Genomic DNA, 25632 nt, shown 5'->3' with positions numbered 1-25632 from the left:
GGTTGCGGGCGAGCGTGAAGGGAAGGGAGCGGAGGGCTTGGCTGTGCTCGCCAGGCCTGCGGAGGGGCGCAGGGCTGGGAGGGACCCTGTGCCAGGGCCTAGCTGGGCATACTTACCTGGCAGGGGAAGCACCGTGACCACGTAGGCGGGCTACCCAGGGCGAGGCCTGCCCCTTGCACTCCGGGCATGCTGACCCCTGCGATTTCCCCAAATGCGGGAAACTCGACTGCATAATTTGTGGTAGTGGGGGACTGCGTGCGCGCTTTCCCCCGCCTGCCTTGCTTGCGCGGTGCTAAAAGCAGCAGTGGAGGGTGGGACCGGCCCCGGCCTTGCAGAGACTGGCTTTTGGCATGTGGTACGGCACAGAGCAGGATACAGCTTTCGTCGGACGTCGTCGTCGCCGCCGCCGCCGCCTCCTCAGAAGGTAGGGTCGGGGAAAGGTGGCCTGCAAGCTGAGCACCCGCCCGCCGGGCTCCTTGGAGGCCTTTGCAGCTGCCACCAGGGGGCGGCTGGCTGACTGGCAAGGGCCAGGCCCAGGCCCAGGCCCAGGCCCAAGACCAAGACCAAGACCAAGACCAGGCCCAGGCCCAGGCCCAGGCCCAGGCCGCCGACAAAGACAACCGTGACGATGACGAGGAGGATGACGTTCGTGGCCCGCCCGCCGAGCTGTGGCCCTGGGGCATTTGTGGTCTCTGCCTGCCTGTTGCAGGGCCAGGGACGGGGAGGACGCAGGCGACTGGCCAGGGGAGGCAGGGCTCTGGGGGATGCAGCGTGGTGGGGAAGGGGGTTGCGGGCGAGCGTGAAGGGAAGGGAGCGGAGGGCTTGGCTGTGCTCGCCAGGCCTGCGGAGGGGCGCAGGGCTGGGAGGGACCCTGTGCCAGGGCCTAGCTGGGCATACTTACCTGGCAGGGGAAGCACCGTGACCACGTAGGCGGGCTACCCAGGGCGAGGCCTGCCCCTTGCACTCCGGGCATGCTGACCCCTGCGATTTCCCCAAATGCGGGAAACTCGACTGCATAATTTGTGGTAGTGGGGGACTGCGTGCGCGCTTTCCCCCGCCTGCCTTGCTTGCGCGGTGCTAAAAGCAGCAGTGGAGGGTGGGACCGGCCCCGGCCTTGCAGAGACTGGCTCTTGGCATGTGGCACGGCACAGGGCAGGATACAGCTTTCGTCGGACGTCGTCGTCGCCGCCGCCGCCGCCTCCTCAGAAGGTAGGGTCGGGGAAAGGTGGCCTGCAAGCTGAGCACCCGCCCGCCGGGCTCCTTGGAGGCCTTTGGAGCTACCACCAGGGGGCGGTTGGCTGGCGGGCAAGGGCCAGGCCCAGGCCCAGGCCCAGGCCCAGGCCGCCCACAAAGACAACCTTGACGATGACGAGGAGGATGACGTTCGTGGCCCGCCCGCCGAGCTGTGGCCCTGGGGCATTTGTGGTCTCTGCCTGCCTGTTGCAGGGCCAGGGACGGGGAGGACGCAGGCGACTGGCCAGGGGAGGCAGGGCTCTGGGGGATGCAGCGTGGTGGGGAAGGGGGTTGCGGGCGAGCGTGAAGGGAAGGGAGCGGAGGGCTTGGCTGTGCTCGCCAGGCCTGCGGAGGGGCGCAGGGCTGGGAGGGACCCTGTGCCAGGGCCTAGCTGGGCATACTTACCTGGCAGGGGAAGCACCGTGACCACGTAGGCGGGCTACCCAGGGCGAGGCCTGCCCCTTGCACTCCGGGCATGCTGACCCCTGCGATTTCCCCAAATGCGGGAAACTCGACTGCATAATTTGTGGTAGTGGGGGACTGCGTGCGCGCTTTCCCCCGCCTGCCTTGCTTGCGCGATGCTAAAAGCAGCAGTGGAGGGTGGGACCGGCCCCGGCCTTGCAGAGACTGGCTCTTGGCATGTGGCACGGCACAGGGCAGGATACAGCTTTCGTCGGACGTCGTCGTCGCCGCCGCCGCCGCCGCCTCCTCAGAAGGTAGGGTCGGGGAAAGGTGGCCTGCAAGCTGAGCACCCGCCCGCCGGGCTCCTTGGAGGCCTTTGGAGCTACCACCAGGGGGCGGTTGGCTGGCGGGCAAGGGCCAGGCCCAGGCCCAGGCCCAGGCCCAGGCCGCCCACAAAGACAACCTTGACGATGACGAGGAGGATGACGTTCGTGGCCCGCCCGCCGAGCTGTGGCCCTGGGGCATTTGTGGTCTCTGCCTGCCTGTTGCAGGGCCAGGGACGGGGAGGACGCAGGCGACTAGCCAGGGGAGGCAGGGCTCTGGGGGATGCAGCGTGGTGGGGAAGGGGGTTGCGGGCGAGCGTGAAGGGAAGGGAGCGGAGGGCTTGGCTGTGCTCGCCAGGCCTGCGGAGGGGCGCAGGGCTGGGAGGGACCCTGTGCCAGGGCCTAGCTGGGCATACTTACCTGGCAGGGGAAGCACCGTGACCACGTAGGCGGGCTACCCAGGGCGAGGCCTGCCCCTTGCACTCCGGGCATGCTGACCCCTGCGATTTCCCCAAATGCGGGAAACTCGACTGCATAATTTGTGGTAGTGGGGGACTGCGTGCGCGCTTTCCCCCGCCTGCCTTGCTTGCGCGGTGCTAAAAGCAGCAGTGGAGGGTGGGACCGGCCCCGGCCTTGCAGAGACTGGCTTTTGGCATGTGGTACGGCACAGAGCAGGATACAGCTTTCGTCGGACGTCGTCGTCGCCGCCGCCGCCGCCTCCTCAGAAGGTAGGGTCGGGGAAAGGTGGCCTGCAAGCTGAGCACCCGCCCGCCGGGCTCCTTGGAGGCCTTTGCAGCTGCCACCAGGGGGCGGCTGGCTGACTGGCAAGGGCCAGGCCCAGGCCCAGGCCCAGGCCCAAGACCAAGACCAAGACCAAGACCAGGCCCAGGCCCAGGCCCAGGCCCAGGCCGCCGACAAAGACAACCGTGACGATGACGAGGAGGATGACGTTCGTGGCCCGCCCGCCGAGCTGTGGCCCTGGGGCATTTGTGGTCTCTGCCTGCCTGTTGCAGGGCCAGGGACGGGGAGGACGCAGGCGACTGGCCAGGGGAGGCAGGGCTCTGGGGGATGCAGCGTGGTGGGGAAGGGGGTTGCGGGCGAGCGTGAAGGGAAGGGAGCGGAGGGCTTGGCTGTGCTCGCCAGGCCTGCGGAGGGGCGCAGGGCTGGGAGGGACCCTGTGCCAGGGCCTAGCTGGGCATACTTACCTGGCAGGGGAAGCACCGTGACCACGTAGGCGGGCTACCCAGGGCGAGGCCTGCCCCTTGCACTCCGGGCATGCTGACCCCTGCGATTTCCCCAAATGCGGGAAACTCGACTGCATAATTTGTGGTAGTGGGGGACTGCGTGCGCGCTTTCCCCCGCCTGCCTTGCTTGCGCGGTGCTAAAAGCAGCAGTGGAGGGTGGGACCGGCCCCGGCCTTGCAGAGACTGGCTCTTGGCATGTGGCACGGCACAGGGCAGGATACAGCTTTCGTCGGACGTCGTCGTCGCCGCCGCCGCCGCCTCCTCAGAAGGTAGGGTCGGGGAAAGGTGGCCTGCAAGCTGAGCACCCGCCCGCCGGGCTCCTTGGAGGCCTTTGGAGCTACCACCAGGGGGCGGTTGGCTGGCGGGCAAGGGCCAGGCCCAGGCCCAGGCCCAGGCCCAGGCCGCCCACAAAGACAACCTTGACGATGACGAGGAGGATGACGTTCGTGGCCCGCCCGCCGAGCTGTGGCCCTGGGGCATTTGTGGTCTCTGCCTGCCTGTTGCAGGGCCAGGGACGGGGAGGACGCAGGCGACTAGCCAGGGGAGGCAGGGCTCTGGGGGATGCAGCGTGGTGGGGAAGGGGGTTGCGGGCGAGCGTGAAGGGAAGGGAGCGGAGGGCTTGGCTGTGCTCGCCAGGCCTGCGGAGGGGCGCAGGGCTGGGAGGGACCCTGTGCCAGGGCCTAGCTGGGCATACTTACCTGGCAGGGGAAGCACCGTGACCACGTAGGCGGGCTACCCAGGGCGAGGCCTGCCCCTTGCACTCCGGGCATGCTGAGCCCTGCGATTTCCCCAAATGCGGGAAACTCGACTGCATAATTTGTGGTAGTGGGGGACTGCGTGCGCGCTTTCCCCCGCCTGCCTTGCTTGCGCGGTGCTAAAAGCAGCAGTGGAGGGTGGGACCGGCCCCGGCCTTGCAGAGACTGGCTTTTGGCATGTGGTACGGCACAGAGCAGGATACAGCTTTCGTCGGACGTCGTCGTCGCCGCCGCCGCCGCTTCCTCAGAAGGTAGGGTCGGGGAAAGGTGGCCTGCAAGCTGAGCACCCGCCCGCCGGGCTCCTTGGAGGCCTTTGCAGCTGCCACCAGGGGGCGGCTGGCTGACTGGCAAGGGCCAGGCCCAGGCCCAGGCCCAGGCCCAGGCCCAAGACCAAGACCAAGACCAAGACCAGGCCCAGGCCCAGGCCCAGGCCCAGGCCGCCGACAAAGACAACCGTGACGATGACGAGGAGGATGACGTTCGTGGCCCGCCCGCCGAGCTGTGGCCCTGGGGCATTTGTGGTCTCTGCCTGCCTGTTGCAGGGCCAGGGACGGGGAGGACGCAGGCGACTGGCCAGGGGAGGCAGGGCTCTGGGGGATGCAGCGTGGTGGGGAAGGGGGTTGCGGGCGAGCGTGAAGGGAAGGGAGCGGAGGGCTTGGCTGTGCTCGCCAGGCCTGCGGAGGGGCGCAGGGCTGGGAGGGACCCTGTGCCAGGGCCTAGCTGGGCATACTTACCTGGCAGGGGAAGCACCGTGACCACGTAGGCGGGCTACCCAGGGCGAGGCCTGCCCCTTGCACTCCGGGCATGCTGACCCCTGCGATTTCCCCAAATGCGGGAAACTCGACTGCATAATTTGTGGTAGTGGGGGACTGCGTGCGCGCTTTCCCCCGCCTGCCTTGCTTGCGCGGTGCTAAAAGCAGCAGTGGAGGGTGGGACCGGCCCCGGCCTTGCAGAGACTGGCTCTTGGCATGTGGCACGGCACAGGGCAGGATACAGCTTTCGTCGGACGTCGTCGTCGCCGCCGCCGCCGCCTCCTCAGAAGGTAGGGTCGGGGAAAGGTGGCCTGCAAGCTGAGCACCCGCCCGCCGGGCTCCTTGGAGGCCTTTGGAGCTACCACCAGGGGGCGGTTGGCTGGCGGGCAAGGGCCAGGCCCAGGCCCAGGCCCAGGCCCAGGCCGCCCACAAAGACAACCGTGACGATGACGAGGAGGATGACGTTCGTGGCCCGCCCGCCGAGCTGTGGCCCTGGGGCATTTGTGGTCTCTGCCTGCCTGTTGCAGGGCCAGGGACGGGGAGGACGCAGGCGACTGGCCAGGGGAGGCAGGGCTCTGGGGGATGCAGCGTGGTGGGTAAGGGGGTTGCGGGCGAGCGTGAAGGGAAGGGAGCGGAGGGCTTGGCTGTGCTCGCCAGGCCTGCGGAGGGGCGCAGGGCTGGGAGGGACCCTGTGCCAGGGCCTAGCTGGGCATACTTACCTGGCAGAGGAAGCACCGTGACCACGTAGGCGGGCTACCCAGGGCAAGGCCTGCCCCTTGCACTCCGGGCATGCTGACCCCTGCGATTTCCCCAAATGCGGGAAACTCGACTGCATAATTTGTGGTAGTGGGGGACTGCGTGCGCGCTTTCCCCCGCCTGCCTTGCTTGCGCGGTGCTAAAAGCAGCAGTGGAGGGTGGGACCGGCCCTGGCCTTGCAGAGACTGGCTTTTGGCATGTGGTACGGCACAGAGCAGGATACAGCTTTCGTCGGACGTCGTCGTCGCCGCCGCCGCCGCCTCCTCAGAAGGTAGGGTCGGGGAAAGGTGGCCTGCAAGCTGAGCACCCGCCCGCCGGGCTCCTTGGAGGCCTTTGCAGCTGCCACCAGGGGGCGGCTGGCTGACTGGCAAGGGCCAGGCCCAGGCCCAGGCCCAGGCCCAAGACCAAGACCAAGACCAGGCCCAGGCCCAGGCCCAGGCCCAGGCCCAGGCCGCCGACAAAGACAACCGTGACGATGACGAGGAGGATGACGTTCGTGGCCCGCCCGCCGAGCTGTGGCCCTGGGGCATTTGTGGTCTCTGCCTGCCTGTTGCAGGGCCAGGGACGGGGAGGACGCAGGCGACTGGCCAGGGGAGGCAGGGCTCTGGGGGATGCAGCGTGGTGGGGAAGGGGGTTGCGGGCGAGCGTGAAGGGAAGGGAGCGGAGGGCTTGGCTGTGCTCGCCAGGCCTGCGGAGGGGCGCAGGGCTGGGAGGGACCCTGTGCCAGGGCCTAGCTGGGCATACTTACCTGGCAGGGGAAGCACCGTGACCACGTAGGCGGGCTACCCAGGGCGAGGCCTGCCCCTTGCACTCCGGGCATGCTGACCCCTGCGATTTCCCCAAATGCGGGAAACTCGACTGCATAATTTGTGGTAGTGGGGGACTGCGTGCGCGCTTTCCCCCGCCTGCCTTGCTTGCGCGATGCTAAAAGCAGCAGTGGAGGGTGGGACCGGCCCCGGCCTTGCAGAGACTGGCTCTTGGCATGTGGCACGGCACAGGGCAGGATACAGCTTTCGTCGGACGTCGTCGTCGCCGCCGCCGCCGCCTCCTCAGAAGGTAGGGTCGGGGAAAGGTGGCCTGCAAGCTGAGCACCCGCCCGCCGGGCTCCTTGGAGGCCTTTGGAGCTACCACCAGGGGGCGGTTGGCTGGCGGGCAAGGGCCAGGCCCAGGCCCAGGCCCAGGCCCAGGCCGCCCACAAAGACAACCTTGACGATGACGAGGAGGATGACGTTCGTGGCCCGCCCGCCGAGCTGTGGCCCTGGGGCATTTGTGGTCTCTGCCTGCCTGTTGCAGGGCCAGGGACGGGGAGGACGCAGGCGACTAGCCAGGGGAGGCAGGGCTCTGGGGGATGCAGTGTGGTGGGGAAGGGGGTTGCGGGCGAGCGTGAAGGGAAGGGAGCGGAGGGCTTGGCTGTGCTCGCCAGGCCTGCGGAGGGGCGCAGGGCTGGGAGGGACCCTGTGCCAGGGCCTAGCTGGGCATACTTACCTGGCAGGGGAAGCACCGTGACCACGTAGGCGGGCTACCCAGGGCGAGGCCTGCCCCTTGCACTCCGGGCATGCTGACCCCTGCGATTTCCCCAAATGCGGGAAACTCGACTGCATAATTTGTGGTAGTGGGGGACTGCGTGCGCGCTTTCCCCCGCCTGCCTTGCTTGCGCGGTGCTAAAAGCAGCAGTGGAGGGTGGGACCGGCCCTGGCCTTGCAGAGACTGGCTTTTGGCATGTGGTACGGCACAGAGCAGGATACAGCTTTCGTCGGACGTCGTCGTCGCCGCCGCCGCCGCCTCCTCAGAAGGTAGGGTCGGGGAAAGGTGGCCTGCAAGCTGAGCACCCGCCCGCCGGGCTCCTTGGAGGCCTTTGCAGCTGCCACCAGGGGGCGGCTGGCTGACTGGCAAGGGCCAGGCCCAGGCCCAGGCCCAGGCCCAAGACCAAGACCAAGACCAGGCCCAGGCCCAGGCCCAGGCCCAGGCCCAGGCCGCCGACAAAGACAACCGTGACGATGACGAGGAGGATGACGTTCGTGGCCCGCCCGCCGAGCTGTGGCCCTGGGGCATTTGTGGTCTCTGCCTGCCTGTTGCAGGGCCAGGGACGGGGAGGACGCAGGCGACTGGCCAGGGGAGGCAGGGCTCTGGGGGATGCAGCGTGGTGGGGAAGGGGGTTGCGGGCGAGCGTGAAGGGAAGGGAGCGGAGGGCTTGGCTGTGCTCGCCAGGCCTGCGGAGGGGCGCAGGGCTGGGAGGGACCCTGTGCCAGGGCCTAGCTGGGCATACTTACCTGGCAGGGGAAGCACCGTGACCACGTAGGCGGGCTACCCAGGGCGAGGCCTGCCCCTTGCACTCCGGGCATGCTGACCCCTGCGATTTCCCCAAATGCGGGAAACTCGACTGCATAATTTGTGGTAGTGGGGGACTGCGTGCGCGCTTTCCCCCGCCTGCCTTGCTTGCGCGATGCTAAAAGCAGCAGTGGCGGGTGGGACCGGCCCCGGCCTTGCAGAGACTGGCTCTTGGCATGTGGCACGGCACAGGGCAGGATACAGCTTTCGTCGGACGTCGTCGTCGCCGCCGCCGCCGCCTCCTCAGAAGGTAGGGTCGGGGAAAGGTGGCCTGCAAGCTGAGCACCCGCCCGCCGGGCTCCTTGGAGGCCTTTGGAGCTACCACCAGGGGGCGGTTGGCTGGCGGGCAAGGGCCAGGCCCAGGCCCAGGCCCAGGCCCAGGCCGCCCACAAAGACAACCTTGACGATGACGAGGAGGATGACGTTCGTGGCCCGCCCGCCGAGCTGTGGCCCTGGGGCATTTGTGGTCTCTGCCTGCCTGTTGAAGGGCCAGGGACGGGGAGGACGCAGGCGACTAGCCAGGGGAGGCAGGGCTCTGGGGGATGCAGCGTGGTGGGGAAGGGGGTTGCGGGCGAGCGTGAAGGGAAGGGAGCGGAGGGCTTGGCTGTGCTCGCCAGGCCTGCGGAGGGGCGCAGGGCTGGGAGGGACCCTGTGCCAGGGCCTAGCTGGGCATACTTACCTGGCAGGGGAAGCACCGTGACCACGTAGGCGGGCTACCCAGGGCGAGGCCTGCCCCTTGCACTCCGGGCATGCTGACCCCTGCGATTTCCCCAAATGCGGGAAACTCGACTGCATAATTTGTGGTAGTGGGGGACTGCGTGCGCGCTTTCCCCCGCCTGCCTTGCTTGCGCGGTGCTAAAAGCAGCAGTGGAGGGTGGGACCGGCCCTGGCCTTGCAGAGACTGGCTTTTGGCATGTGGTACGGCACAGAGCAGGATACAGCTTTCGTCGGACGTCGTCGTCGCCGCCGCCGCCGCCTCCTCAGAAGGTAGGGTCGGGGAAAGGTGGCCTGCAAGCTGAGCACCCGCCCGCCGGGCTCCTTGGAGGCCTTTGCAGCTGCCACCAGGGGGCGGCTGGCTGACTGGCAAGGGCCAGGCCCAGGCCCAGGCCCAGGCCCAAGACCAAGACCAAGACCAGGCCCAGGCCCAGGCCCAGGCCCAGGCCCAGGCCGCCGACAAAGACAACCGTGACGATGACGAGGAGGATGACGTTCGTGGCCCGCCCGCCGAGCTGTGGCCCTGGGGCATTTGTGGTCTCTGCCTGCCTGTTGCAGGGCCAGGGACGGGGAGGACGCAGGCGACTGGCCAGGGGAGGCAGGGCTCTGGGGGATGCAGCGTGGTGGGGAAGGGGGTTGCGGGCGAGCGTGAAGGGAAGGGAGCGGAGGGCTTGGCTGTGCTCGCCAGGCCTGCGGAGGGGCGCAGGGCTGGGAGGGACCCTGTGCCAGGGCCTAGCTGGGCATACTTACCTGGCAGGGGAAGCACCGTGACCACGTAGGCGGGCTACCCAGGGCGAGGCCTGCCCCTTGCACTCCGGGCATGCTGACCCCTGCGATTTCCCCAAATGCGGGAAACTCGACTGCATAATTTGTGGTAGTGGGGGACTGCGTGCGCGCTTTCCCCCGCCTGCCTTGCTTGCGCGATGCTAAAAGCAGCAGTGGAGGGTGGGACCGGCCCCGGCCTTGCAGAGACTGGCTCTTGGCATGTGGCACGGCACAGGGCAGGATACAGCTTTCGTCGGACGTCGTCGTCGCCGCCGCCGCCGCCTCCTCAGAAGGTAGGGTCGGGGAAAGGTGGCCTGCAAGCTGAGCACCCGCCCGCCGGGCTCCTTGGAGGCCTTTGGAGCTACCACCAGGGGGCGGTTGGCTGGCGGGCAAGGGCCAGGCCCAGGCCCAGGCCCAGGCCCAGGCCGCCCACAAAGACAACCTTGACGATGACGAGGAGGATGACGTTCGTGGCCCGCCCGCCGAGCTGTGGCCCTGGGGCATTTGTGGTCTCTGCCTGCCTGTTGCAGGGCCAGGGACGGGGAGGACGCAGGCGACTAGCCAGGGGAGGCAGGGCTCTGGGGGATGCAGTGTGGTGGGGAAGGGGGTTGCGGGCGAGCGTGAAGGGAAGGGAGCGGAGGGCTTGGCTGTGCTCGCCAGGCCTGCGGAGGGGCGCAGGGCTGGGAGGGACCCTGTGCCAGGGCCTAGCTGGGCATACTTACCTGGCAGGGGAAGCACCGTGACCACGTAGGCGGGCTACCCAGGGCGAGGCCTGCCCCTTGCACTCCGGGCATGCTGACCCCTGCGATTTCCCCAAATGCGGGAAACTCGACTGCATAATTTGTGGTAGTGGGGGACTGCGTGCGCGCTTTCCCCCGCCTGCCTTGCTTGCGCGGTGCTAAAAGCAGCAGTGGAGGGTGGGACCGGCCCTGGCCTTGCAGAGACTGGCTTTTGGCATGTGGTACGGCACAGAGCAGGATACAGCTTTCGTCGGACGTCGTCGTCGCCGCCGCCGCCGCCTCCTCAGAAGGTAGGGTCGGGGAAAGGTGGCCTGCAAGCTGAGCACCCGCCCGCCGGGCTCCTTGGAGGCCTTTGCAGCTGCCACCAGGGGGCGGCTGGCTGACTGGCAAGGGCCAGGCCCAGGCCCAGGCCCAGGCCCAAGACCAAGACCAAGACCAGGCCCAGGCCCAGGCCCAGGCCCAGGCCCAGGCCGCCGACAAAGACAACCGTGACGATGACGAGGAGGATGACGTTCGTGGCCCGCCCGCCGAGCTGTGGCCCTGGGGCATTTGTGGTCTCTGCCTGCCTGTTGCAGGGCCAGGGACGGGGAGGACGCAGGCGACTGGCCAGGGGAGGCAGGGCTCTGGGGGATGCAGCGTGGTGGGGAAGGGGGTTGCGGGCGAGCGTGAAGGGAAGGGAGCGGAGGGCTTGGCTGTGCTCGCCAGGCCTGCGGAGGGGCGCAGGGCTGGGAGGGACCCTGTGCCAGGGCCTAGCTGGGCATACTTACCTGGCAGGGGAAGCACCGTGACCACGTAGGCGGGCTACCCAGGGCGAGGCCTGCCCCTTGCACTCCGGGCATGCTGACCCCTGCGATTTCCCCAAATGCGGGAAACTCGACTGCATAATTTGTGGTAGTGGGGGACTGCGTGCGCGCTTTCCCCCGCCTGCCTTGCTTGCGCGATGCTAAAAGCAGCAGTGGAGGGTGGGACCGGCCCCGGCCTTGCAGAGACTGGCTCTTGGCATGTGGCACGGCACAGGGCAGGATACAGCTTTCGTCGGACGTCGTCGTCGCCGCCGCCGCCGCCTCCTCAGAAGGTAGGGTCGGGGAAAGGTGGCCTGCAAGCTGAGCACCCGCCCGCCGGGCTCCTTGGAGGCCTTTGGAGCTACCACCAGGGGGCGGTTGGCTGGCGGGCAAGGGCCAGGCCCAGGCCCAGGCCCAGGCCCAGGCCGCCCACAAAGACAACCTTGACGATGACGAGGAGGATGACGTTCGTGGCCCGCCCGCCGAGCTGTGGCCCTGGGGCATTTGTGGTCTCTGCCTGCCTGTTGCAGGGCCAGGGACGGGGAGGACGCAGGCGACTGGCCAGGGGAGGCAGGGCTCTGGGGGATGCAGCGTGGTGGGGAAGGGGGTTGCGGGCGAGCGTGAAGGGAAGGGAGCGGAGGGCTTGGCTGTGCTCGCCAGGCCTGCGGAGGGGCGCAGGGCTGGGAGGGACCCTGTGCCAGGGCCTAGCTGGGCATACTTACCTGGCAGAGGAAGCAGCGTGACCACGTAGGCGGGCTACCCAGGGCGAGGCCTGCCCCTTGCACTCCGGGCATGCTGACCCCTGCGATTTCCCCAAATGCGGGAAACTCGACTGCATAATTTGTGGTAGTGGGGGACTGCGTGCGCGCTTTCCCCCGCCTGCCTTGCTTGCGCGGTGCTAAAAGCAGCAGTGGAGGGTGGGACCGGCCCCGGCCTTGCAGAGACTGGCTCTTGGCATGTGGTACGGCACAGAGCAGGATACAGCTTTCGTCGGACGTCGTCGTCGCCGCCGCCGCCGCCTCCTCAGAAGGTAGGGTCGGGGAAAGGTGGCCTGCAAGCTGAGCACCCGCCCGCCGGGCTCCTTGGAGGCCTTTGCAGCTGCCACCAGGGGGCGGCTGGCTGACTGGCAAGGGCCAGGCCCAGGCCCAGGCCCAGGCCCAAGACCAAGACCAAGACCAGGCCCAGGCCCAGGCCCAGGCCCAGGCCCAGGCCGCCGACAAAGACAACCGTGACGATGACGAGGAGGATGACGTTCGTGGCCCGCCCGCCGAGCTGTGGCCCTGGGGCATTTGTGGTCTCTGCCTGCCTGTTGCAGGGCCAGGGACGGGGAGGACGCAGGCGACTGGCCAGGGGAGGCAGGGCTCTGGGGGATGCAGCGTGGTGGGGAAGGGGGTTGCGGGCGAGCGTGAAGGGAAGGGAGCGGAGGGCTTGGCTGTGCTCGCCAGGCCTGCGGAGGGGCGCAGGGCTGGGAGGGACCCTGTGCCAGGGCCTAGCTGGGCATACTTACCTGGCAGGGGAAGCACCGTGACCACGTAGGCGGGCTACCCAGGGCGAGGCCTGCCCCTTGCACTCCGGGCATGCTGACCCCTGCGATTTCCCCAAATGCGGGAAACTCGACTGCATAATTTGTGGTAGTGGGGGACTGCGTGCGCGCTTTCCCCCGCCTGCCTTGCTTGCGCGATGCTAAAAGCAGCAGTGGCGGGTGGGACCGGCCCCGGCCTTGCAGAGACTGGCTCTTGGCATGTGGCACGGCACAGGGCAGGATACAGCTTTCGTCGGACGTCGTCGTCGCCGCCGCCGCCGCCTCCTCAGAAGGTAGGGTCGGGGAAAGGTGGCCTGCAAGCTGAGCACCCGCCCGCCGGGCTCCTTGGAGGCCTTTGGAGCTACCACCAGGGGGCGGTTGGCTGGCGGGCAAGGGCCAGGCCCAGGCCCAGGCCCAGGCCCAGGCCGCCCACAAAGACAACCTTGACGATGACGAGGAGGATGACGTTCGTGGCCCGCCCGCCGAGCTGTGGCCCTGGGGCATTTGTGGTCTCTGCCTGCCTGTTGCAGGGCCAGGGACGGGGAGGACGCAGGCGACTAGCCAGGGGAGGCAGGGCTCTGGGGGATGCAGCGTGGTGGGGAAGGGGGTTGCGGGCGAGCGTGAAGGGAAGGGAGCGGAGGGCTTGGCTGTGCTCGCCAGGCCTGCGGAGGGGCGCAGGGCTGGGAGGGACCCTGTGCCAGGGCCTAGCTGGGCATACTTACCTGGCAGGGGAAGCACCGTGACCACGTAGGCGGGCTACCCAGGGCGAGGCCTGCCCCTTGCACTCCGGGCATGCTGACCCCTGCGATTTCCCCAAATGCGGGAAACTCGACTGCATAATTTGTGGTAGTGGGGGACTGCGTGCGCGCTTTCCCCCGCCTGCCTTGCTTGCGCGGTGCTAAAAGCAGCAGTGGAGGGTGGGACCGGCCCTGGCCTTGCAGAGACTGGCTTTTGGCATGTGGTACGGCACAGAGCAGGATACAGCTTTCGTCGGACGTCGTCGTCGCCGCCGCCGCCGCCTCCTCAGAAGGTAGGGTCGGGGAAAGGTGGCCTGCAAGCTGAGCACCCGCCCGCCGGGCTCCTTGGAGGCCTTTGCAGCTGCCACCAGGGGGCGGCTGGCTGACTGGCAAGGGCCAGGCCCAGGCCCAGGCCCAGGCCCAAGACCAAGACCAAGACCAGGCCCAGGCCCAGGCCCAGGCCCAGGCCCAGGCCGCCGACAAAGACAACCGTGACGATGACGAGGAGGATGACGTTCGTGGCCCGCCCGCCGAGCTGTGGCCCTGGGGCATTTGTGGTCTCTGCCTGCCTGTTGCAGGGCCAGGGACGGGGAGGACGCAGGCGACTGGCCAGGGGAGGCAGGGCTCTGGGGGATGCAGCGTGGTGGGGAAGGGGGTTGCGGGCGAGCGTGAAGGGAAGGGAGCGGAGGGCTTGGCTGTGCTCGCCAGGCCTGCGGAGGGGCGCAGGGCTGGGAGGGACCCTGTGCCAGGGCCTAGCTGGGCATACTTACCTGGCAGGGGAAGCACCGTGACCACGTAGGCGGGCTACCCAGGGCGAGGCCTGCCCCTTGCACTCCGGGCATGCTGACCCCTGCGATTTCCCCAAATGCGGGAAACTCGACTGCATAATTTGTGGTAGTGGGGGACTGCGTGCGCGCTTTCCCCCGCCTGCCTTGCTTGCGCGATGCTAAAAGCAGCAGTGGAGGGTGGGACCGGCCCCGGCCTTGCAGAGACTGGCTCTTGGCATGTGGCACGGCACAGGGCAGGATACAGCTTTCGTCGGACGTCGTCGTCGCCGCCGCCGCCGCCTCCTCAGAAGGTAGGGTCGGGGAAAGGTGGCCTGCAAGCTGAGCACCCGCCCGCCGGGCTCCTTGGAGGCCTTTGGAGCTACCACCAGGGGGCGGTTGGCTGGCGGGCAAGGGCCAGGCCCAGGCCCAGGCCCAGGCCCAGGCCGCCCACAAAGACAACCTTGACGATGACGAGGAGGATGACGTTCGTGGCCCGCCCGCCGAGCTGTGGCCCTGGGGCATTTGTGGTCTCTGCCTGCCTGTTGCAGGGCCAGGGACGGGGAGGACGCAGGCGACTAGCCAGGGGAGGCAGGGCTCTGGGGGATGCAGTGTGGTGGGGAAGGGGGTTGCGGGCGAGCGTGAAGGGAAGGGAGCGGAGGGCTTGGCTGTGCTCGCCAGGCCTGCGGAGGGGCGCAGGGCTGGGAGGGACCCTGTGCCAGGGCCTAGCTGGGCATACTTACCTGGCAGGGGAAGCACCGTGACCACGTAGGCGGGCTACCCAGGGCGAGGCCTGCCCCTTGCACTCCGGGCATGCTGACCCCTGCGATTTCCCCAAATGCGGGAAACTCGACTGCATAATTTGTGGTAGTGGGGGACTGCGTGCGCGCTTTCCCCCGCCTGCCTTGCTTGCGCGGTGCTAAAAGCAGCAGTGGAGGGTGGGACCGGCCCTGGCCTTGCAGAGACTGGCTTTTGGCATGTGGTACGGCACAGAGCAGGATACAGCTTTCGTCGGACGTCGTCGTCGCCGCCGCCGCCGCCTCCTCAGAAGGTAGGGTCGGGGAAAGGTGGCCTGCAAGCTGAGCACCCGCCCGCCGGGCTCCTTGGAGGCCTTTGCAGCTGCCACCAGGGGGCGGCTGGCTGACTGGCAAGGGCCAGGCCCAGGCCCAGGCCCAGGCCCAAGACCAAGACCAAGACCAGGCCCAGGCCCAGGCCCAGGCCCAGGCCCAGGCCGCCGACAAAGACAACCGTGACGATGACGAGGAGGATGACGTTCGTGGCCCGCCCGCCGAGCTGTGGCCCTGGGGCATTTGTGGTCTCTGCCTGCCTGTTGCAGGGCCAGGGACGGGGAGGACGCAGGCGACTGGCCAGGGGAGGCAGGGCTCTGGGGGATGCAGCGTGGTGGGGAAGGGGGTTGCGGGCGAGCGTGAAGGGAAGGGAGCGGAGGGCTTGGCTGTGCTCGCCAGGCCTGCGGAGGGGCGCAGGGCTGGGAGGGACCCTGTGCCAGGGCCTAGCTGGGCATACTTACCTGGCAGGGGAAGCACCGTGACCACGTAGGCGGGCTACCCAGGGCGAGGCCTGCCCCTTGCACTCCGGGCATGCTGACCCCTGCGATTTCCCCAAATGCGGGAAACTCGACTGCATAATTTGTGGTAGTGGGGGACTGCGTGCGCGCTTTCCCCCGCCTGCCTTGCTTGCGCGATGCTAAAAGCAGCAGTGGAGGGTGGGACCGGCCCCGGCCTTGCAGAGACTGGCTCTTGGCATGTGGCACGGCACAGGGCAGGATACAGCTTTCGTCGGACGTCGTCGTCGCCGCCGCCGCCGCCTCCTCAGAAGGTAGGGTCGGGGAAAGGTGGCCTGCAAGCTGAGCACCCGCCCGCCGGGCTCCTTGGAGGCCTTTGGAGCTACCACCAGGGGGCGGTTGGCTGGCGGGCAAGGGCCAGGCCCAGGCCCAGGCCCAGGCCCAGGCCGCCCACAAAGACAACCTTGACGATGACGAGGAGGATGACGTTCGTGGCCCGCCCGCCGAGCTGTGGCCCTGGGGCATTTGTGGTCTCTGCCTGCCTGTTGCAGGGCCAGGGACGGGGAGGACGCAGGCGACTGGCCAGGGGAGGCAGGGCTCTGGGGGATGCAGCGTGGTGGGGAAGGGGGTTGCGGGCGAGCGTGAAGGGAAGGGAGCGGAGGGCTTGGCTGTGCTCGCCAGGCCTGCGGAGGGGCGCAGGGCTGGGAGGGACCCTGTGCCAGGGCCTAGCTGGGCATACTTACCTGGCAGAGGAAGCACCGTGACCACGTAGGCGGGCTACCCAGGGCGAGGCCTGCCCCTTGCACTCCGGGCATGCTGACCCCTGCGATTTCCCCAAATGCGGGAAACTCGACTGCATAATTTGTGGTAGTGGGGGACTGCGTGCGCGCTTTCCCCCGCCTGCCTTGCTTGCGCGGTGCTAAAAGCAGCAGTGGAGGGTGGGACCGGCCCCGGCCTTGCAGAGACTGGCTCTTGGCATGTGGTACGGCACAGAGCAGGATACAGCTTTCGTCGGACGTCGTCGTCGCCGCCGCCGCCGCCTCCTCAGAAGGTAGGGTCGGGGAAAGGTGGCCTGCAAGCTGAGCACCCGCCCGCCGGGCTCCTTGGAGGCCTTTGCAGCTGCCACCAGGGGGTGGCTGGCTGACTGGCAAGGGCCAGGCCCAGGCCCAGGCCCAGGCCCAAGACCAAGACCAGGCCCAGGCTCAGGCCCAGGCCCAGGCCCAGGCCGCCGACAAAGACAACCGTGACGATGACGAGGAGGATGACGTTCGTGGCCCGCCCGCCGAGCTGTGGCCCTGGGGCATTTGTGGTCTCTGCCTGCCTGTTGCAGGGCCAGGGACGGGGAGGACGCAGGCGACTGGCCAGGGGAGGCAGGGCTCTGGGGGATGCAGCGTGGTGGGGAAGGGGGTTGCGGGCGAGCGTGAAGGGAAGGGAGCGGAGGGCTTGGCTGTGCTCGCCAGGCCTGCGGAGGGGCGCAGGGCTGGGAGGGACCCTGTGCCAGGGCCTAGCTGGGCATACTTACCTGGCAGGGGAAGCACCGTGACCACGTAGGCGGGCTACCCAGGGCGAGGCCTGCCCCTTGCACTCCGGGCATGCTGACCCCTGCGATTTCCCCAAATGCGGGAAACTCGACTGCATAATTTGTGGTAGTGGGGGACTGCGTGCGCGCTTTCCCCCGCCTGCCTTGCTTGCGTGATGCTAAAAGCAGCAGTGGAGGGTGGGACCGGCCCCGGCCTTGCAGAGACTGGCTCTTGGCATGTGGCACGGCACAGGGCAGGATACAGCTTTCGTCGGACGTCGTCGTCGCCGCCGCCGCCGCCTCCTCAGAAGGTAGGGTCGGGGAAAGGTGGCCTGCAAGCTGAGCACCCGCCCGCCGGGCTCCTTGGAGGCCTTTGGAGCTACCACCAGGGGGCGGTTGGCTGGCGGGCAAGGGCCAGGCCCAGGCCCAGGCCCAGGCCCAGGCCGCCCACAAAGACAACCTTGACGATGACGAGGAGGATGACGTTCGTGGCCCGCCCGCCGAGCTGTGGCCCTGGGGCATTTGTGGTCTCTGCCTGCCTGTTGCAGGGCCAGGGACGGGGAGGACGCAGGCGACTAGCCAGGGGAGGCAGGGCTCTGGGGGATGCAGCGTGGTGGGGAAGGGGGTTGCGGGCGAGCGTGAAGGGAAGGGAGCGGAGGGCTTGGCTGTGCTCGCCAGGCCTGCGGAGGGGCGCAGGGCTGGGAGGGACCCTGTGCCAGGGCCTAGCTGGGCATACTTACCTGGCAGGGGAAGCACCGTGACCACGTAGGCGGGTTACCCAGGGCGAGGCCTGCCCCTTGCACTCCGGGCATGCTGACCCCTGCGATTTCCCCAAATGCGGGAAACTCGACTGCATAATTTGTGGTAGTGGGGGACTGCGTGCGCGCTTTCCCCCGCCTGCCTTGCTTGCGCGGTGCTAAAAGCAGCAGTGGAGGGTGGGACCGGCCCCGGCCTTGCAGAGACTGGCTTTTGGCATGTGGTACGGCACAGAGCAGGATACAGCTTTCGTCGGACGTCGTCGTCGCCGCCGCCGCCGCCTCCTCAGAAGGTAGGGTCGGGGAAAGGTGGCCTGCAAGCTGAGCACCCGCCCGCCGGGCTCCTTGGAGGCCTTTGCAGCTGCCACCAGGGGGCGGCTGGCTGACTGGCAAGGGCCAGGCCCAGGCCCAGGCCCAGGCCCAAGACCAAGACCAAGACCAGGCCCAGGCCCAGGCCCAGGCCCAGGCCCAGGCCCAGGCCCAGGCCCAGGCCGCCGACAAAGACAACCGTGACGATGACGAGGAGGATGACGTTCGTGGCCCGCCCGCCGAGCTGTGGCCCTGGGGCATTTGTGGTCTCTGCCTGCCTGTTGCAGGGCCAGGGACGGGGAGGACGCAGGCGACTGGCCAGGGGAGGCAGGGCTCTGGGGGATGCAGCGTGGTGGGGAAGGGGGTTGCGGGCGAGCGTGAAGGGAAGGGAGCGGAGGGCTTGGCTGTGCTCGCCAGGCCTGCGGAGGGGCGCAGGGCTGGGAGGGACCCTGTGCCAGGGCCTAGATGGGCATACTTACCTGGCAGGGGAAGCACCGTGACCACGTAGGCGGGCTACCCAGGGCGAGGCCTGCCCCTTGCACTCCGGGCATGCTGACCCCTGCGATTTCCCCAAATGCGGGAAACTCGACTGCATAATTTGTGGTAGTGGGGGACTGCGTGCGCGCTTTCCCCCGCCTGCCTTGCTTGCGCGATGCTAAAAGCAGCAGTGGAGGGTGGGACCGGCCCCGGCCTTGCAGAGACTGGCTCTTGGCATGTGGCACGGCACAGGGCAGGATACAGCTTTCGTCGGACGTCGTCGTCGCCGCCGCCGCCGCCTCCTCAGAAGGTAGGGTCGGGGAAAGGTGGCCTGCAAGCTGAGCACCCGCCCGCCGGGCTCCTTGGAGGCCTTTGGAGCTACCACCAGGGGGCGGTTGGCTGGCGGGCAAGGGCCAGGCCCAGGCCCAGGCCCAGGCCCAGGCCGCCCACAAAGACAACCTTGACGATGACGAGGAGGATGACGTTCGTGGCCCGCCCGCCGAGCTGTGGCCCTGGGGCATTTGTGGTCTCTGCCTGCCTGTTGCAGGGCCAGGGACGGGGAGGACGCAGGCGACTAGCCAGGGGAGGCAGGGCTCTGGGGGATGCAGCGTGGTGGGGAAGGGGGTTGCGGGCGAGCGTGAAGGGAAGGGAGCGGAGGGCTTGGCTGTGCTCGCCAGGCCTGCGGAGGGGCGCAGGGCTGGGAGGGACCCTGTGCCAGGGCCTAGCTGGGCATACTTACCTGGCAGGGGAAGCACCGTGACCACGTAGGCGGGCTACCCAGGGCGAGGCCTGCCCCTTGCACTCCGGGCATGCTGACCCCTGCGATTTCCCCAAATGCGGGAAACTCGACTGCATAATTTGTGGTAGTGGGGGACTGCGTGCGCGCTTTCCCCCGCCTGCCTTGCTTGCGCGGTGCTAAAAGCAGCAGTGGAGGGTGGGACCGGCCCCGGCCTTGCAGAGACTGGCTTTTGGCATGTGGTACGGCACAGAGCAGGATACAGCTTTCGTCGGACGTCGTCGTCGCCGCCGCCGCCGCCTCCTCAGAAGGTAGGGTCGGGGAAAGGTGGCCTGCAAGCTGAGCACCCGCCCGCCGGGCTCCTTGGAGGCCTTTGCAGCTGCCACCAGGGGGCGGCTGGCTGACTGGCAAGGGCCAGGCCCAGGCCCAGGCCCAGGCCCAAGACCAAGACCAAGACCAAGACCAGGCCCAGGCCCAGGCCCAGGCCCAGGCCGCCGACAAAGACAACCGTGACGATGACGAGGAGGATGACGTTCGTGGCCCGCCCGCCGAGCTGTGGCCCTGGGGCATTTGTGGTCTCTGCCTGCCTGTTGCAGGGCCAGGGACGGGGAGGACGCAGGCGACTGGCCAGGGGAGGCAGGGCTCTGGGGGATGCAGCGTGGTGGGGAAGGGGGTTGCGGGCGAGCGTGAAGGGAAGGGAGCGGAGGGCTTGGCTGTGCTCGCCAGGCCTGCGGAGGGGCGCAGGGCTGGGAGGGACCCTGTGCCAGGGCCTAGCTGGGCATACTTACCTGGCAGGGGAAGCACCGTGACCACGTAGGCGGGCTACCCAGGGCGAGGCCTGCCCCTTGCACTCCGGGCATGCTGACCCCTGCGATTTCCCCAAATGCGGGAAACTCGACTGCATAATTTGTGGTAGTGGGGGACTGCGTGCGCGCTTTCCCCCGCCTGCCTTGCTTGCGCGGTGCTAAAAGCAGCAGTGGAGGGTGGGACCGGCCCCGGCCTTGCAGAGACTGGCTCTTGGCATGTGGCACGGCACAGGGCAGGATACAGCTTTCGTCGGACGTCGTCGTCGCCGCCGCCGCCGCCTCCTCAGAAGGTAGGGTCGGGGAAAGGTGGCCTGCAAGCTGAGCACCCGCCCGCCGGGCTCCTTGGAGGCCTTTGGAGCTACCACCAGGGGGCGGTTGGCTGGCGGGCAAGGGCCAGGCCCAGGCCCAGGCCCAGGCCCAGGCCGCCCACAAAGACAACCTTGACGATGACGAGGAGGATGACGTTCGTGGCCCGCCCGCCGAGCTGTGGCCCTGGGGCATTTGTGGTCTCTGCCTGCCTGTTGCAGGGCCAGGGACGGGGAGGACGCAGGCGACTGGCCAGGGGAGGCAGGGCTCTGGGGGATGCAGCGTGGTGGGGAAGGGGGTTGCGGGCGAGCGTGAAGGGAAGGGAGCGGAGGGCTTGGCTGTGCTCGCCAGGCCTGCGGAGGGGCGCAGGGCTGGGAGGGACCCTGTGCCAGGGCCTAGCTGGGCATACTTACCTGGCAGAGGAAGCACCGTGACCACGTAGGCGGGCTACCCAGGGCGAGGCCTGCCCCTTGCACTCCGGGCATGCTGACCCCTGCGATTTCCCCAAATGCGGGAAACTCGACTGCATAATTTGTGGTAGTGGGGGACTGCGTGCGCGCTTTCCCCCGCCTGCCTTGCTTGCGCGGTGCTAAAAGCAGCAGTGGAGGGTGGGACCGGCCCCGGCCTTGCAGAGACTGGCTCTTGGCATGTGGTACGGCACAGAGCAGGATACAGCTTTGGTCGGACGTCGTCGTGGCCGCCGCCGCCGCCTCCTCAGAAGGTAGGGTCGGGGAAAGGTGGCCTGCAAGCTGAGCACCCGCCCGCCGGGCTCCTTGGAGGCCTTTGCAGCTGCCACCAGGGGGCGGCTGGCTGACTGGCAAGGGCCAGGCCCAGGCCCAGGCCCAGGCCCAAGACCAAGACCAAGACCAGGCCCAGGCCCAGGCCCAGGCCCAGGCCCAGGCCGCCGACAAAGACAACCGTGACGATGACGAGGAGGATGACGTTCATGGCCCGCCCGCCGAGCTGTGGCCCTGGGGCATTTGTGGTCTCTGCCTGCCTGTTGCAGGGCCAGGGACGGGGAGGACGCAGGCGACTGGCCAGGGGAGGCAGGGCTCTGGGGGATGCAGCGTGGTGGGGAAGGGGGTTGCGGGCGAGCGTGAAGGGAAGGGAGCGGAGGGCTTGGCTGTGCTCGCCAGGCCTGCGGAGGGGCGCAGGGCTGGGAGGGACCCTGTGCCAGGGCCTAGCTGGGCATACTTACCTGGCAGGGGAAGCACCGTGACCACGTAGGCGGGCTACCCAGGGCGAGGCCTGCCCCTTGCACTCCGGGCATGCTGACCCCTGCGATTTCCCCAAATGCGGGAAACTCGACTGCATAATTTGTGGTAGTGGGGGACTGCGTGCGCGCTTTCCCCCGCCTGCCTTGCTTGCGCGGTGCTAAAAGCAGCAGTGGAGGGTGGGACCGGCCCTGGCCTTGCAGAGACTGGCTTTTGGCATGTGGTACGGCACAGAGCAGGATACAGCTTTCGTCGGACGTCGTCGTCGCCGCCGCCGCCGCCTCCTCAGAAGGTAGGGTCGGGGAAAGGTGGCCTGCAAGCTGAGCACCCGCCCGCCGGGCTCCTTGGAGGCCTTTGCAGCTGCCACCAGGGGGCGGCTGGCTGACTGGCAAGGGCCAGGCCCAGGCCCAGGCCCAGGCCCAAGACCAAGACCAAGACCAGGCCCAGGCCCAGGCCCAGGCCCAGGCCCAGGCCGCCGACAAAGACAACCGTGACGATGACGAGGAGGATGACGTTCGTGGCCCGCCCGCCGAGCTGTGGCCCTGGGGCATTTGTGGTCTCTGCCTGCCTGTTGCAGGGCCAGGGACGGGGAGGACGCAGGCGACTGGCCAGGGGAGGCAGGGCTCTGGGGGATGCAGCGTGGTGGGGAAGGGGGTTGCGGGCGAGCGTGAAGGGAAGGGAGCGGAGGGCTTGGCTGTGCTCGCCAGGCCTGCGGAGGGGCGCAGGGCTGGGAGGGACCCTGTGCCAGGGCCTAGCTGGGCATACTTACCTGGCAGGGGAAGCACCGTGACCACGTAGGCGGGCTACCCAGGGCGAGGCCTGCCCCTTGCACTCCGGGCATGCTGACCCCTGCGATTTCCCCAAATGCGGGAAACTCGACTGCATAATTTGTGGTAGTGGGGGACTGCGTGCGCGCTTTCCCCCGCCTGCCTTGCTTGCGCGATGCTAAAAGCAGCAGTGGAGGGTGGGACCGGCCCCGGCCTTGCAGAGACTGGCTCTTGGCATGTGGCACGGCACAGGGCAGGATACAGCTTTCGTCGGACGTCGTCGTCGCCGCCGCCGCCGCCTCCTCAGAAGGTAGGGTCGGGGAAAGGTGGCCTGCAAGCTGAGCACCCGCCCGCCGGGCTCCTTGGAGGCCTTTGGAGCTACCACCAGGGGGCGGTTGGCTGGCGGGCAAGGGCCAGGCCCAGGCCCAGGCCCAGGCCCAGGCCGCCCACAAAGACAACCTTGACGATGACGAGGAGGATGACGTTCGTGGCCCGCCCGCCGAGCTGTGGCCCTGGGGCATTTGTGGTCTCTGCCTGCCTGTTGCAGGGCCAGGGACGGGGAGGACGCAGGCGACTAGCCAGGGGAGGCAGGGCTCTGGGGGATGCAGCGTGGTGGGGAAGGGGGTTGCGGGCGAGCGTGAAGGGAAGGGAGCGGAGGGCTTGGCTGTGCTCGCCAGGCCTGCGGAGGGGCGCAGGGCTGGGAGGGACCCTGTGCCAGGGCCTAGCTGGGCATACTTACCTGGCAGGGGAAGCACCGTGACCGCGTAGGCGGGCTACCCAGGGCGAGGCCTGCCCCTTGCACTCCGGGCATGCTGACCCCTGCGATTTCCCCAAATGCGGGAAACTCGACTGCATAATTTGTGGTAGTGGGGGACTGCGTGCGCGCTTTCCCCCGCCTGCCTTGCTTGCGCGGTGCTAAAAGCAGCAGTGGAGGGTGGGACCGGCCCTGGCCTTGCAGAGACTGGCTTTTGGCATGTGGTACGGCACAGAGCAGGATACAGCTTTCGTCGGACGTCGTCGTGGCCGCCGCCGCCGCCTCCTCAGAAGGTAGGGTCGGGGAAAGGTGGCCTGCAAGCTGAGCACCCGCCCGCCGGGCTCCTTGGAGGCCTTTGCAGCTGCCACCAGGGGGCGGCTGGCTGACTGGCAAGGGCCAGGCCCAGGCCCAGGCCCAGGCCCAAGACCAAGACCAGGCCCAGGCCCAGGCCCAGGCCCAGGCCCAGGCCGCCGACAAAGACAACCGTGACGATGACGAGGAGGATGACGTTCGTGGCCCGCCCGCCGAGCTGTGGCCCTGGGGCATTTGTGGTCTCTGCCTGCCTGTTGCAGGGCCAGGGACGGGGAGGACGCAGGCGACTGGCCAGGGGAGGCAGGGCTCTGGGGGATGCAGCGTGGTGGGGAAGGGGGTTGCGGGCGAGCGTGAAGGGAAGGGAGCGGAGGGCTTGGCTGTGCTCGCCAGGCCTGCGGAGGGGCGCAGGGCTGGGAGGGACCCTGTGCCAGGGCCTAGCTGGGCATACTTACCTGGCAGGGGAAGCACCGTGACCACGTAGGCGGGCTACCCAGGGCGAGGCCTGCCCCTTGCACTCCGGGCATGCTGACCCCTGCGATTTCCCCAAATGCGGGAAACTCGACTGCATAATTTGTGGTAGTGGGGGACTGCGTGCGCGCTTTCCCCCGCCTGCCTTGCTTGCGCGGTGCTAAAAGCAGCAGTGGAGGGTGGGACCGGCCCCGGCCTTGCAGAGACTGGCTCTTGGCATGTGGCACGGCACAGGGCAGGATACAGCTTTCGTCGGACGTCGTCGTCGCCGCCGCCGCCGCCTCCTCAGAAGGTAGGGTCGGGGAAAGGTGGCCTGCAAGCTGAGCACCCGCCCGCCGGGCTCCTTGGAGGCCTTTGGAGCTACCACCAGGGGGCGGTTGGCTGGCGGGCAAGGGCCAGGCCCAGGCCCAGGCCCAGGCCCAGGCCGCCCACAAAGACAACCTTGACGATGACGAGGAGGATGACGTTCGTGGCCCGCCCGCCGAGCTGTGGCCCTGGGGCATTTGTGGTCTCTGCCTGCCTGTTGCAGGGCCAGGGACGGGGAGGACGCAGGCGACTGGCCAGGGGAGGCAGGGCTCTGGGGGATGCAGCGTGGTGGGGAAGGGGGTTGCGGGCGAGCGTGAAGGGAAGGGAGCGGAGGGCTTGGCTGTGCTCGCCAGGCCTGCGGAGGGGCGCAGGGCTGGGAGGGACCCTGTGCCAGGGCCTAGCTGGGCATACTTACCTGGCAGAGGAAGCACCGTGACCACGTAGGCGGGCTACCCAGGGCGAGGCCTGCCCCTTGCACTCCGGGCATGCTGACCCCTGCGATTTCCCCAAATGCGGGAAACTCGACTGCATAATTTGTGGTAGTGGGGGACTGCGTGCGCGCTTTCCCCCGCCTGCCTTGCTTGCGCGGTGCTAAAAGCAGCAGTGGAGGGTGGGACCGGCCCCGGCCTTGCAGAGACTGGCTCTTGGCATGTGGTACGGCACAGAGCAGGATACAGCTTTCGTCGGACGTCGCCGCCGCCGCCGCCTCCTCAGAAGGTAGGGTCGGGGAAAGGTGGCCTGCAAGCTGAGCACCCGCCCGCCGGGCTCCTTGGAGGCCTTTGCAGCTGCAACCAGGGGGTGGCTGGCTGACTGGCAAGGGCCAGGCCCAGGCCCAGGCCCAGGCCCAAGACCAAGACCAAGACCAGGCCCAGGCTCAGGCCCAGGCCCAGGCCCAGGCCCAGGCCGCCGACAAAGACAACCGTGACGATGACGAGGAGGATGACGTTCGTGGCCCGCCCGCCGAGCTGTGGCCCTGGGGCATTTGTGGTCTCTGCCTGCCTGTTGCAGGGCCAGGGACGGGGAGGACGCAGGCGACTGGCCAGGGGAGGCAGGGCTCTGGGGGATGCAGCGTGGTGGGGAAGGGGGTTGCGGGCGAGCGTGAAGGGAAGGGAGCGGAGGGCTTGGCTGTGCTCGCCAGGCCTGCGGAGGGGCGCAGGGCTGGGAGGGACCCTGTGCCAGGGCCTAGCTGGGCATACTTACCTGGCAGGGGAAGCACCGTGACCACGTAGGCGGGCTACCCAGGGCGAGGCCTGCCCCTTGCACTCCGGGCATGCTGACCCCTGCAATTTCCCCAAATGCGGGAAACTCGACTGCATAATTTGTGGTAGTGGGGGACTGCGTGCGCGCTTTCCCCCGCCTGCCTTGCTTGCGTGATGCTAAAAGCAGCAGTGGAGGGTGGGACCGGCCCCGGCCTTGCAGAGACTGGCTCTTGGCATGTGGCACGGCACAGGGCAGGATACAGCTTTCGTCGGACGTCGTCGTCGTCGCCGCCGCCGCCGCCTCCTCAGAAGGTAGAATCGGGGAAAGGTGGCCTGCAAGCTGAGCACCTGCCCGCCGGGCTCCT

At 68.4% G+C, this 25632-nt stretch overlaps 34 non-coding genes across 34 annotated transcripts; all 34 read left to right on the top strand.

Moving 5' to 3' along the window:
• Positions 1-108: 108 nt before the first annotated feature.
• Positions 109-272, top strand: LOC132245143 (U1 spliceosomal RNA). The gene has a single exon (XR_009456975.1). It is a non-coding gene; the product is annotated as a U1 spliceosomal RNA (small nuclear RNA).
• A 621-nt stretch (positions 273-893) lies between these two features.
• Positions 894-1057, top strand: LOC132245142 (U1 spliceosomal RNA). Its single transcript, XR_009456974.1, has one exon. It is a non-coding gene; the product is annotated as a U1 spliceosomal RNA (small nuclear RNA).
• Positions 1058-1630: 573 nt separating this feature from the next.
• LOC132245141 (U1 spliceosomal RNA) lies at positions 1631-1794 on the top strand. Its single transcript, XR_009456973.1, has one exon. It is a non-coding gene; the product is annotated as a U1 spliceosomal RNA (small nuclear RNA).
• Positions 1795-2370: 576 nt separating this feature from the next.
• LOC132245140 (U1 spliceosomal RNA) lies at positions 2371-2534 on the top strand. Its single transcript, XR_009456972.1, has one exon. It is a non-coding gene; the product is annotated as a U1 spliceosomal RNA (small nuclear RNA).
• A 621-nt stretch (positions 2535-3155) lies between these two features.
• Positions 3156-3319, top strand: LOC132245139 (U1 spliceosomal RNA). The gene has a single exon (XR_009456971.1). It is a non-coding gene; the product is annotated as a U1 spliceosomal RNA (small nuclear RNA).
• Positions 3320-3892: 573 nt separating this feature from the next.
• On the top strand, positions 3893-4056 carry LOC132245207 (U1 spliceosomal RNA). Its single transcript, XR_009457039.1, has one exon. It is a non-coding gene; the product is annotated as a U1 spliceosomal RNA (small nuclear RNA).
• Positions 4057-4683: 627 nt separating this feature from the next.
• Positions 4684-4847, top strand: LOC132245137 (U1 spliceosomal RNA). The gene has a single exon (XR_009456969.1). It is a non-coding gene; the product is annotated as a U1 spliceosomal RNA (small nuclear RNA).
• A 573-nt stretch (positions 4848-5420) lies between these two features.
• On the top strand, positions 5421-5584 carry LOC132245212 (U1 spliceosomal RNA). Its single transcript, XR_009457044.1, has one exon. It is a non-coding gene; the product is annotated as a U1 spliceosomal RNA (small nuclear RNA).
• A 621-nt stretch (positions 5585-6205) lies between these two features.
• LOC132245136 (U1 spliceosomal RNA) lies at positions 6206-6369 on the top strand. Its single transcript, XR_009456968.1, has one exon. It is a non-coding gene; the product is annotated as a U1 spliceosomal RNA (small nuclear RNA).
• Positions 6370-6942: 573 nt separating this feature from the next.
• Positions 6943-7106, top strand: LOC132245135 (U1 spliceosomal RNA). The gene has a single exon (XR_009456967.1). It is a non-coding gene; the product is annotated as a U1 spliceosomal RNA (small nuclear RNA).
• Positions 7107-7727: 621 nt separating this feature from the next.
• LOC132245134 (U1 spliceosomal RNA) lies at positions 7728-7891 on the top strand. Its single transcript, XR_009456966.1, has one exon. It is a non-coding gene; the product is annotated as a U1 spliceosomal RNA (small nuclear RNA).
• Positions 7892-8464: 573 nt separating this feature from the next.
• LOC132245133 (U1 spliceosomal RNA) lies at positions 8465-8628 on the top strand. The gene has a single exon (XR_009456965.1). It is a non-coding gene; the product is annotated as a U1 spliceosomal RNA (small nuclear RNA).
• A 621-nt stretch (positions 8629-9249) lies between these two features.
• On the top strand, positions 9250-9413 carry LOC132245131 (U1 spliceosomal RNA). Its single transcript, XR_009456963.1, has one exon. It is a non-coding gene; the product is annotated as a U1 spliceosomal RNA (small nuclear RNA).
• Positions 9414-9986: 573 nt separating this feature from the next.
• LOC132245130 (U1 spliceosomal RNA) lies at positions 9987-10150 on the top strand. The gene has a single exon (XR_009456962.1). It is a non-coding gene; the product is annotated as a U1 spliceosomal RNA (small nuclear RNA).
• A 621-nt stretch (positions 10151-10771) lies between these two features.
• Positions 10772-10935, top strand: LOC132245129 (U1 spliceosomal RNA). Its single transcript, XR_009456961.1, has one exon. It is a non-coding gene; the product is annotated as a U1 spliceosomal RNA (small nuclear RNA).
• Positions 10936-11508: 573 nt separating this feature from the next.
• On the top strand, positions 11509-11672 carry LOC132245235 (U1 spliceosomal RNA). The gene has a single exon (XR_009457066.1). It is a non-coding gene; the product is annotated as a U1 spliceosomal RNA (small nuclear RNA).
• A 621-nt stretch (positions 11673-12293) lies between these two features.
• On the top strand, positions 12294-12457 carry LOC132245128 (U1 spliceosomal RNA). Its single transcript, XR_009456960.1, has one exon. It is a non-coding gene; the product is annotated as a U1 spliceosomal RNA (small nuclear RNA).
• Positions 12458-13030: 573 nt separating this feature from the next.
• On the top strand, positions 13031-13194 carry LOC132245127 (U1 spliceosomal RNA). The gene has a single exon (XR_009456959.1). It is a non-coding gene; the product is annotated as a U1 spliceosomal RNA (small nuclear RNA).
• Positions 13195-13815: 621 nt separating this feature from the next.
• Positions 13816-13979, top strand: LOC132245125 (U1 spliceosomal RNA). The gene has a single exon (XR_009456957.1). It is a non-coding gene; the product is annotated as a U1 spliceosomal RNA (small nuclear RNA).
• Positions 13980-14552: 573 nt separating this feature from the next.
• Positions 14553-14716, top strand: LOC132245124 (U1 spliceosomal RNA). Its single transcript, XR_009456956.1, has one exon. It is a non-coding gene; the product is annotated as a U1 spliceosomal RNA (small nuclear RNA).
• Positions 14717-15337: 621 nt separating this feature from the next.
• Positions 15338-15501, top strand: LOC132245123 (U1 spliceosomal RNA). The gene has a single exon (XR_009456955.1). It is a non-coding gene; the product is annotated as a U1 spliceosomal RNA (small nuclear RNA).
• A 573-nt stretch (positions 15502-16074) lies between these two features.
• LOC132245188 (U1 spliceosomal RNA) lies at positions 16075-16238 on the top strand. The gene has a single exon (XR_009457020.1). It is a non-coding gene; the product is annotated as a U1 spliceosomal RNA (small nuclear RNA).
• A 615-nt stretch (positions 16239-16853) lies between these two features.
• LOC132245122 (U1 spliceosomal RNA) lies at positions 16854-17017 on the top strand. Its single transcript, XR_009456954.1, has one exon. It is a non-coding gene; the product is annotated as a U1 spliceosomal RNA (small nuclear RNA).
• Positions 17018-17590: 573 nt separating this feature from the next.
• LOC132245175 (U1 spliceosomal RNA) lies at positions 17591-17754 on the top strand. The gene has a single exon (XR_009457007.1). It is a non-coding gene; the product is annotated as a U1 spliceosomal RNA (small nuclear RNA).
• A 639-nt stretch (positions 17755-18393) lies between these two features.
• On the top strand, positions 18394-18557 carry LOC132245121 (U1 spliceosomal RNA). The gene has a single exon (XR_009456953.1). It is a non-coding gene; the product is annotated as a U1 spliceosomal RNA (small nuclear RNA).
• Positions 18558-19130: 573 nt separating this feature from the next.
• On the top strand, positions 19131-19294 carry LOC132245120 (U1 spliceosomal RNA). Its single transcript, XR_009456952.1, has one exon. It is a non-coding gene; the product is annotated as a U1 spliceosomal RNA (small nuclear RNA).
• Positions 19295-19915: 621 nt separating this feature from the next.
• On the top strand, positions 19916-20079 carry LOC132245119 (U1 spliceosomal RNA). Its single transcript, XR_009456951.1, has one exon. It is a non-coding gene; the product is annotated as a U1 spliceosomal RNA (small nuclear RNA).
• Positions 20080-20652: 573 nt separating this feature from the next.
• Positions 20653-20816, top strand: LOC132245187 (U1 spliceosomal RNA). The gene has a single exon (XR_009457019.1). It is a non-coding gene; the product is annotated as a U1 spliceosomal RNA (small nuclear RNA).
• A 621-nt stretch (positions 20817-21437) lies between these two features.
• On the top strand, positions 21438-21601 carry LOC132245118 (U1 spliceosomal RNA). The gene has a single exon (XR_009456950.1). It is a non-coding gene; the product is annotated as a U1 spliceosomal RNA (small nuclear RNA).
• Positions 21602-22222: 621 nt separating this feature from the next.
• Positions 22223-22386, top strand: LOC132245117 (U1 spliceosomal RNA). Its single transcript, XR_009456949.1, has one exon. It is a non-coding gene; the product is annotated as a U1 spliceosomal RNA (small nuclear RNA).
• Positions 22387-22959: 573 nt separating this feature from the next.
• On the top strand, positions 22960-23123 carry LOC132245201 (U1 spliceosomal RNA). The gene has a single exon (XR_009457033.1). It is a non-coding gene; the product is annotated as a U1 spliceosomal RNA (small nuclear RNA).
• A 615-nt stretch (positions 23124-23738) lies between these two features.
• On the top strand, positions 23739-23902 carry LOC132245116 (U1 spliceosomal RNA). The gene has a single exon (XR_009456948.1). It is a non-coding gene; the product is annotated as a U1 spliceosomal RNA (small nuclear RNA).
• A 573-nt stretch (positions 23903-24475) lies between these two features.
• Positions 24476-24639, top strand: LOC132245186 (U1 spliceosomal RNA). Its single transcript, XR_009457018.1, has one exon. It is a non-coding gene; the product is annotated as a U1 spliceosomal RNA (small nuclear RNA).
• A 621-nt stretch (positions 24640-25260) lies between these two features.
• On the top strand, positions 25261-25424 carry LOC132245218 (U1 spliceosomal RNA). The gene has a single exon (XR_009457048.1). It is a non-coding gene; the product is annotated as a U1 spliceosomal RNA (small nuclear RNA).
• Positions 25425-25632: the final 208 nt, after the last annotated feature.

This window comes from Alligator mississippiensis, chromosome 14 (assembly GCF_030867095.1).
Source record: "Alligator mississippiensis isolate rAllMis1 chromosome 14, rAllMis1, whole genome shotgun sequence".
NCBI lineage: Eukaryota > Metazoa > Chordata > Crocodylia > Alligatoridae > Alligator > Alligator mississippiensis.
The sequence above is the reverse complement of the archived record's forward strand: the minus strand, read 5'-3'. Positions and strand labels throughout refer to the sequence as shown.